The sequence below is a fragment of the Arachis stenosperma genome, chromosome 6, assembly GCF_014773155.1.
Source record: "Arachis stenosperma cultivar V10309 chromosome 6, arast.V10309.gnm1.PFL2, whole genome shotgun sequence".
Taxonomy (NCBI): domain Eukaryota; kingdom Viridiplantae; phylum Streptophyta; class Magnoliopsida; order Fabales; family Fabaceae; genus Arachis; species Arachis stenosperma.
This window is the reverse complement of record NC_080382.1, coordinates 59,483,137-59,491,058: the sequence shown is the minus strand read 5'-3', so window position 1 is coordinate 59,491,058 and position 7,922 is coordinate 59,483,137. Positions and strand designations below refer to the sequence as shown.

Sequence of the window (7,922 nt, the reverse complement as noted above, 5' to 3'; positions counted from 1 at the left end):
GTGCGTGCATTAGCTTTCACTGCGAGGATGGGATGTAGCTATCAACCATGGGTGATGCCTCCAGACTGGTTAGCTGTGCGAGTGACAGCCGTGCAGGTTATTTCCCCGAGAGGAATGAAAGTAGCCACAGCTGATAGTGAACCCCTATACAAAGCTTGCCATGGAAAGGAGTAAACTCAGGATTGAATTGAAGCAATAGGAGAGCAGGCGTCCGAGAGCTCTACAGCATCTCCATTCCGCTTATCTGAAATTCCTACCAATGAATCTGCATAAGTATTTCTATCCTTTTTATTATTTATTTTCTTTTTATTTTCGAAACCCATAAATCCATATTTAATCTGCCTGACTGAGATTTACAAGGTGACCATAGCTTGCTTCATACCAACAATCTCTGTGGATTCGTCCCTTACTCACGTAAGGTTATTACTTGGACGACCCAGTACACTTGCTGGTTAGTTGAACGGAGTTGTGAATTCCAATAAAGAAAACCTCACACAGGTGCTGCCCCTTAGAAGCCTTCATCTCAAAATAAACAGTGTCCTAAGGGTATATTCATACTAAAGCTCAAAAGATAGATTCCATACAAACTTAAGGATGTTGAATCACAATTTCGTCCACCACAGCCTTGTCTAGATTTTTAGCCAAATCGGCAATAAGATTTCTTCCCTTCTACATTACTCTAAGGAAGGGAAAGAAGTTTGAATGGACAACGGAGTGCGAGCAGGCCTTCCAAGATTTCAAAAGGTTCTTGGGACAGCCACCTATCCTAACTCGGCCACGAGAAGGAGAACCACTCATATTATACCTCGCAATAGAAAGTCGGGCAGTAGCCTCAGCACTAGTCCGAGAAGACGACAACGGGCAGCAACCCGTATACTTCATCAGTAAAGCACTACAGGGAGCCGAGCTGAACTACCAAAAAATAGAGAAGTTTGCCTACGCTCTCATACTAACATCTCGACGACTTCATCCATACTTCCAAGCCCACACCATCAGGGTCCAGGCTAACCAGCCCATAAAACGGGTCTTACAGAAAATAGACCTGGCAGGCAGAATCTTACAATGGGCAGTCGAATTGTCCGAATTCGACCATGAAGCTCGGACATCCATCAAATCACAATACCTGGCCAACTTCATTGCAGAATTTATAGATACACCGAAAACCCCCACAAAATGGAATCTCTACGTGGACGGGTCCTCAAACAAAGATGGAAGCGGCGCGGGTGTGATAATTGAAAGCGACCAAGGGACCCAAATCGAACTCTCCCTCAAATTTGGGTTCCCTGCCTCAAACAACCAAGCAAAATATGAAGCACTGCTAGCTGGTTTGAAGTTGGCTAGGGAGGTTGGAGCTCAAAAGCTTATCATCTTCAGCGACTCATAGGTAGTCACTTCGCAAATAGCAGGAAGCTCTCAAGCCAAAGATCCCACTATGAAAAAGTATTTGGACAAAACCAGAGAACAGCTCGGACACCTCGGAGAATATGAAATCTGTCATATACCCCGAGAATAGAATACCCGAGTTGACACACTCTCAAAGCTAGCCAGCACCAAACCAGGGGGCAATAATAGAAGCCTCATTCAAGAAATTCTACAAAATCCATCAATCTCTGAAGAAGAAAAAGTCCTGACCGTAACAGGTCAGGATCAAGGATGGATGACTCTCATAATTAACTACCTTAAAACAGAAGCACTCCCCACAGAAGAAAAGGAGGCAAAGAGGTTGAAACAGGAGGCACAATACTACACTATCATAAACAATACTCTATACAAAAGAGGAATTTCTATACCATTGTTAAAATGCGTACCGACTTCTAACACAAAGGAAGTCCTAGAAGAAGTACACAGTGGCATTTGTGGCAATCACCTAAGAGCACAGGCACTCACCAAAAAGTACTTCGCGCAGGGTTTTATTGGCCAACTCTACAAAAGGAAGCCACAGAGTTCATAAAGACATGTCCATCATGTCAAAAACATGCCAACTTTCACATCGCCCCACCAGAGGAGTGATGCCAGGGCATCTAGGCCAGTTTCATTGACCTTTTCTTTACTGTTTTAGGGTAGTTTCATGCATTTTCTTAGTGAATAAGGCAAGTTTTCGATGAAAATACACTTACACCTTGATTCAAGCAACTATTGTGAATTTCATATGATTTCATGAGGATTTTGCTAGAATTGCATGATAAATTGATGATGCATAATCTCATGACTTTGGCTAGAGCTTTGATGTACTTTATTTGCTTGATTTCAGGGCAAATGAAGCAAGGAAGAACCACGTTAGTTCTCACGTTAATCTAGTTAACGTGAACACTAACGTGGAATGGCAAATAGCTTGCAACGTTAATGAGAAAAGTGATCACCAATAACACCTGCGAAGCCATCAATAGCTCACGTTACTTGCCACGTTAACTAAGTTAACGTGGTAGTTAACGTGGAGACAAAAGAGAACTCCAACGTTAGTGGGAAATGTGAACACCACTAACGTTCTACTCCAACGTTAGTGGTAAACATGAACACCACTAACATTCCAAAGCTTGGCAATGAGCTACGTTAAGAGTCATGTTAACTAAGTTAACGTGAACTCTAACGTAGAAGAGAAGAACAGCGCCAACGTTAGTGACACTCACCTTTGTCACTAACGTTGGATCAACTAGCATTGCCTACGTTAGTGGTCATGTTAAGACCACTAACGTGAGAGTTAACGTGGAGTTGAGGATTGATGAGCCAATGTTAGTGACACTCACTTTTGTCACTAATGTTGGAAGATGACATTACGACCTGATGAGCGGATAATTTATACGCTTTTTAGCATTATTTTTAGGTAGTTTTTAGTAAGTTCAAGCTACTTTTAGGGATGTTTTCATTAGTTTTTATGCTAAATTCACATTTCTGGACTTTACTATGAGTTTGTGTGTTTTTCTGTGATTTCAGGTAAATTCTGGCTGAAATTGAGGGACTTGAGCAAAACTCTGAAAAAGGCTGACAAAAGGACTGCTGATGCTGTTGGAATCTGACCTCCCTGCACTCAAAATGGATCTTCTGGAGCTACAGAACTCCAATTGGCGTGCTCTCAACGGTGTTGGAAAGTAGACATCCAGGGCTTTCCAGCAATATATAATAGTCCATACTTTATTCGGGAATTGACGACGTAACTTGGCGTTGAACGCCTAGTACATGCTGCTGTCTGGAGTTAAACGCCAGAAAAACGTCATGATCCGGAGTTGAACGCCCAAAACACGTCATAACTTGGAGTTCAACTCCAAGAGAAGCCTCAGCTCGTGGATAGATCAAGCTCAGCCCAAACATACACCAAGTGGGCCCCGGAAGTGGATTTAAGCATCAATTACTTACTCATGTAAACCCTAGGAGCTAGTTTATTATAAATAGAACATTTAACTATTGTATTAGATATCTCTTGACCATTCGGTCTTTTGATCACTTTGGAGGAGGCTGGCCTCTCGGCCATGCCTGAACCTTTCACCTATGTATTTTCAACAGTGGAGTTTCTGCACACCATAGATTAAGGGTGTGGAGCTCTGCTGTACCTCAAGTGTCAATACAATTACTATTACTTTCTATTCAATTCTCTTTTATTCTTATTCCAAGATATACGTTGCACAACACTTTGATGAATGTGATGATCCGTGACACTCATCATCATTCTCACTTATGAACGCGTGTGACTGACAACCACTTCCGTTCTACCTTAGGCCGGACGCATATCTCTTAGATTCCCCAACAGAATCTTCGTGGTATAAGCTAGATGGATGGCGGCATTCATGAGGATCCGGAAAGTCTAACCTTGTCTGTGGTATTTTTAGTAGGATCCTGGGAATCCGGAAAGTCTAACCTTGTCTGTGGTATTCCGAGTAGGATTCCGGTATTGAATGACTGTGACGAGCTTCAAACTCCTGAAGGCTGGGCGTTAGTGACAAACGCAAAAGAATCAATGGATTCTATTCCAACCTGATTGAGAACCGACAGATGATTAGCCGTGCTGTGACAGAGCATTTGGACCATTTTCACTGAGAGGAGGGGATGTAGCTATCAGCAAGGGTGATGCCTCCAGACGATTAGCCATGCAGTGACAGCGCATAGGACCATTTTCCCGAGAGGATTGAAAGTAGCCATTGATGATAGTGATGCCCTACATACAGCTTGCCATGGAAAGGAGTAAGAAGAATTGGAAGAGCGAGTAGTGAAGTAGAGTTTAAAGAGGAACACAGCATCTCCATACACCTATCAGAAATTCCCACTCTTGATTTACATAAGTATTTCTATCCCTTTTTATTTTCTTTTTATTATTAATTTTCGAAATCCATAAACCAATTTAATCTGCCTAACTGAGATTTACAAGGTGACCATAGCTTGCTTCATACCAACAATCTCTGTGGGATCGACCCTTACTCGCGTAAGGTTTATTACTTGGACGACCCAATACACTTGCTGGTTAGTTGAACGGAGTTGTAAATTCAAATAGAACCAATTATTAAATTTCATACAAGTACAAAGAGCATGTGATCACAATTTCGTCCACCAAGTTTTTGGCGCCGTTGCCGGGGAACAATCAATTTCGAACAACAATTCAAACAATTGTTTCCAACCCACAATGGTGCCAAGTTTTTAATCCGGCAACAACACCAAGTTTTTGGCGCCGTTGCCGGGGATTGTTCGAGTATGGACAAATGACGGTTCATTTTGTTGCTCAAATTAGGTAATTTTCTTTTCAAAAATCTTTTTCAAAATTTTTCTTTTTATTTTTCGTTTTTCAAAACTATATTTTCGAAAAAAATAATAATAAAAATACAAAAAAATCATAAAATCATAAAAACCAAAAATATTTTGTGTTTCTTGTTTGAGTCTTGAGTCAATTTTTAAGTTTGGTGTCAACTGCATGCTTTAAAAATCTTTCCTTGCATTTTTCGAAAAATCCATGCATTCATGGTGTTCTTCATGATCTTCAAGTTGTTCTTGATAAGTCCTCTTATTTGATCTTGATGTTTTCTTGTTTTGTGTTGTTTGTTGTTTTTCATATGCATTTTTTTGTTTGTTAGAGTCCATGCATTAAAGATTTCTAAGTTTGGTGTCTTGCATGTTTTCTTTGCATTAAAAAATTTTTTTTCAAAAATATGTTCTTGATGTTCATCATGATCTTCAAAGTGTTCTTGGTGTTCATCTTGACATTCATAGCATTCTTGCATGCATTCATTGTTTTGATCTAAAAATTTCATGCATTGAATATTTTTGTTGTTTTTCTCTCTCATCATTAAAAATTCAAAAAATCAAAAAAATATCTTTTCCTTATTTCCCTCCAAATTTTCGAAATTTTGGGTTGACTTGGTCAAAAATTTTTAAAATTAGTTATTTCTTACAAGTCAAGTCAAAATTTCAATTTTAAAAATCTTATCTTTGAAAAATCTTTTTCAAAAATCATATCTTTTTCATTTTTTTCCTATTTTTCAAAAATTTTAAAAATTATTTTTCAAAAATCTTTTTCTAATTTTCGAAAATTAGCTAACAATTAATGTGATTGGTTCAAAAATTTGAAGTTTGTTACTTTCTTGATAAGAAAGGTTCAATCTTTAAATTCTAGAATCTTATCTTGTAGTTTCTTGTTAGTTAAGTCATTTTAAAAATTAAATCTTTTTCAAAATATCTTTTTTTTAAAAATCTTATCTTTTTTTCTTATCCTTTTCAAAATTTTATCTTTTTCAAAAATTTGATTTCAAAAAATATCTTATCTATCTTCTTATCTTCTTATCTTTTTAAAATTAAAATTTCAAATCTTTTTCAATCAACTAACTAACTTTTTGTTTGCTTCTTATCTTTTTCAAAACCAACTAACTACTTCTCCCTCTTCAATTTTCGAAAATACCTCTCTCTTTTTCAAGAATTCTTTTTAATTAATTAATTGTTTTAAATTTTAATTTCAATTATATTTTATCTTGAATTTTTTGAAAATTACTAACCTCTTTTTCAAAATTATTTTCGAAATTTTCCTTCTCTTTTCTTCTTCTATTTAATTATTTAATTACTAACACTTCTCTTCACCTCTCTCCATCTAATTATCCGAATCTCCTCTTCTACATTCTTCTCCCCTTTCTTCTTCTACTAACATAAAGGAATCTCTATACTGTGACATAGAGGATTCCTCTTTCTTTTCTTGTTTTCTTCTCTTTCATATGACCAGGAACAGGGAAAAAGGCACTCTTGTTGAAATTGATCCAGAACCTGAAAGGACTCTGAAGAGAAAATTAAGAGAAACTAAATTACAACAATCTAGAAACAACCTTTCAGAAATTTTCGAACAAGAGAAGGAGATGGCAGCCGAAAATAATAATAATAATGCAAGGAGAATGCTTGGTGACTTCACAAAGCCAACGTCCAAGTTTGATGGAAGAAGCATCTCCATTCCTGCCATTGGAGCCAATAACTTTGAGCTGAAACCTCAGCTAGTTGCATTAATGCAACAAAACTGCAAGTTTTATGGACTTCCATCTGAAGATCCTTATCAGTTTTTAACTGAGTTCTTGCAGATCTGTGAGACTGTAAAGACGAATGGAGTTGATCCTGAAGTCTACAGACTCATGCTTTTCCCTTTTGCTGTAAGAGACAGAGCTAGAATATGGTTGGATTCACAACCTAAGGATAGCCTGGACTCTTGGGATAAGCTGGTCACAGCCTTCTTGGATAAATTCTTTCCTCCTCAAAAGCTGAGCAAGCTGAGAGTGGATGTTCAAACCTTCAAACAAAAAGATGGTGAATCCCTCTATGAAGCTTGGGAAAGATACAAGCAGCTGACCAAAAAATGTCCATCTGACATTTTTTCAGAATGGACCATATTAGATATATTCTATTATGGCCTCTCTGAATTTTCGAAAATGTCATTGGACCATTCTGCAGGTGGATCTATTCACCTGAAGAAAATGCCTGAAGAGGCTCAAGAACTCATTGACATGGTTGCAAACAACCAGTTCATGTACACCTCTGAGAGGAATTCCGTGAATAATGGGATACCTCAGAAGAAAGGAGTTCTTGAAATTGATGCTCTGAATGCCATATTGGCTCAGAACAAAGTGTTGACTCAACAGGTCAACATGATCTCTCAAAATCTGAATGGATGGCAACATGCATCCAACAGTACTAGAGAGGCAGCTTCTGAAGAAGCTTATGATCCTGAGAACCCTGCCATGGCAGAGGTTAATTACATGGGTGAACCTTATGGAAACACCTATAACTCATCATGGAGAAATCATCCAAATTTCTCCTGGAAGGATCAACAAAAGCCTCAACAAGGCTTTAATAATGGTGGACGCAATAGGCTGAGCAATAGCAAGCCATATCCATCATCTTCTCAGCAACAGACAGAGAATTCTGAACAAAACACATCTAATTTAGCCAATATAGTCTCTGATCTGTCAAAGGCCACTTTCAGTTTCATGAGTGAAACAAGATCCTCCATTAGAAATCTGGAGGCACAAGTGGGCCAGCTGAGTAAGAAAGTCATTGAAACTCCTCCCAGTATTCTCCCAAGCAATACAGAAGAGAACCCAAAAGGAGAGTGCAAGGCCATTGATATACTCAACATGGCCGAATGCACAAGGGAGGAGGAGGACGAAAATCCTAGTGAGGAAGACCTCCTGGGACGTCCCTCAAGCAAGAAGGAGTTTCCTATTAAGGATCCAAAGGAATCTGAGGCTCATATAGAGACCATAGAGATTCCATTAAATCTCCTTCTGCCATTCATGAGCTCTGAAGACTACTCTTCCTCAGAAGAGGATGAAGATGTGACTGGAGAGCAAGTTGCTCAATACTTAGGAGCTATCATAAAGCTGAATGCCAAGTTGTTTGGTAATGAGACTTGGAAAAGTGAACCTCCCTTGCTCATTAGTGAACTAGATACTTGGATTCAAAAAACACTA

General features: G+C 38.6%; 1 non-coding gene across 1 annotated transcript; it reads right to left on the bottom strand.

Moving 5' to 3' along the window:
• Positions 1 to 6,719: 6,719 nt before the first annotated feature.
• LOC130938328 (small nucleolar RNA R71) lies at positions 6,720 to 6,823 on the bottom strand. The gene has a single exon (XR_009069498.1). It is a non-coding gene; the product is annotated as a small nucleolar RNA R71 (small nucleolar RNA).
• Between the last annotated feature and the right edge of the window lie 1,099 nt (positions 6,824 to 7,922).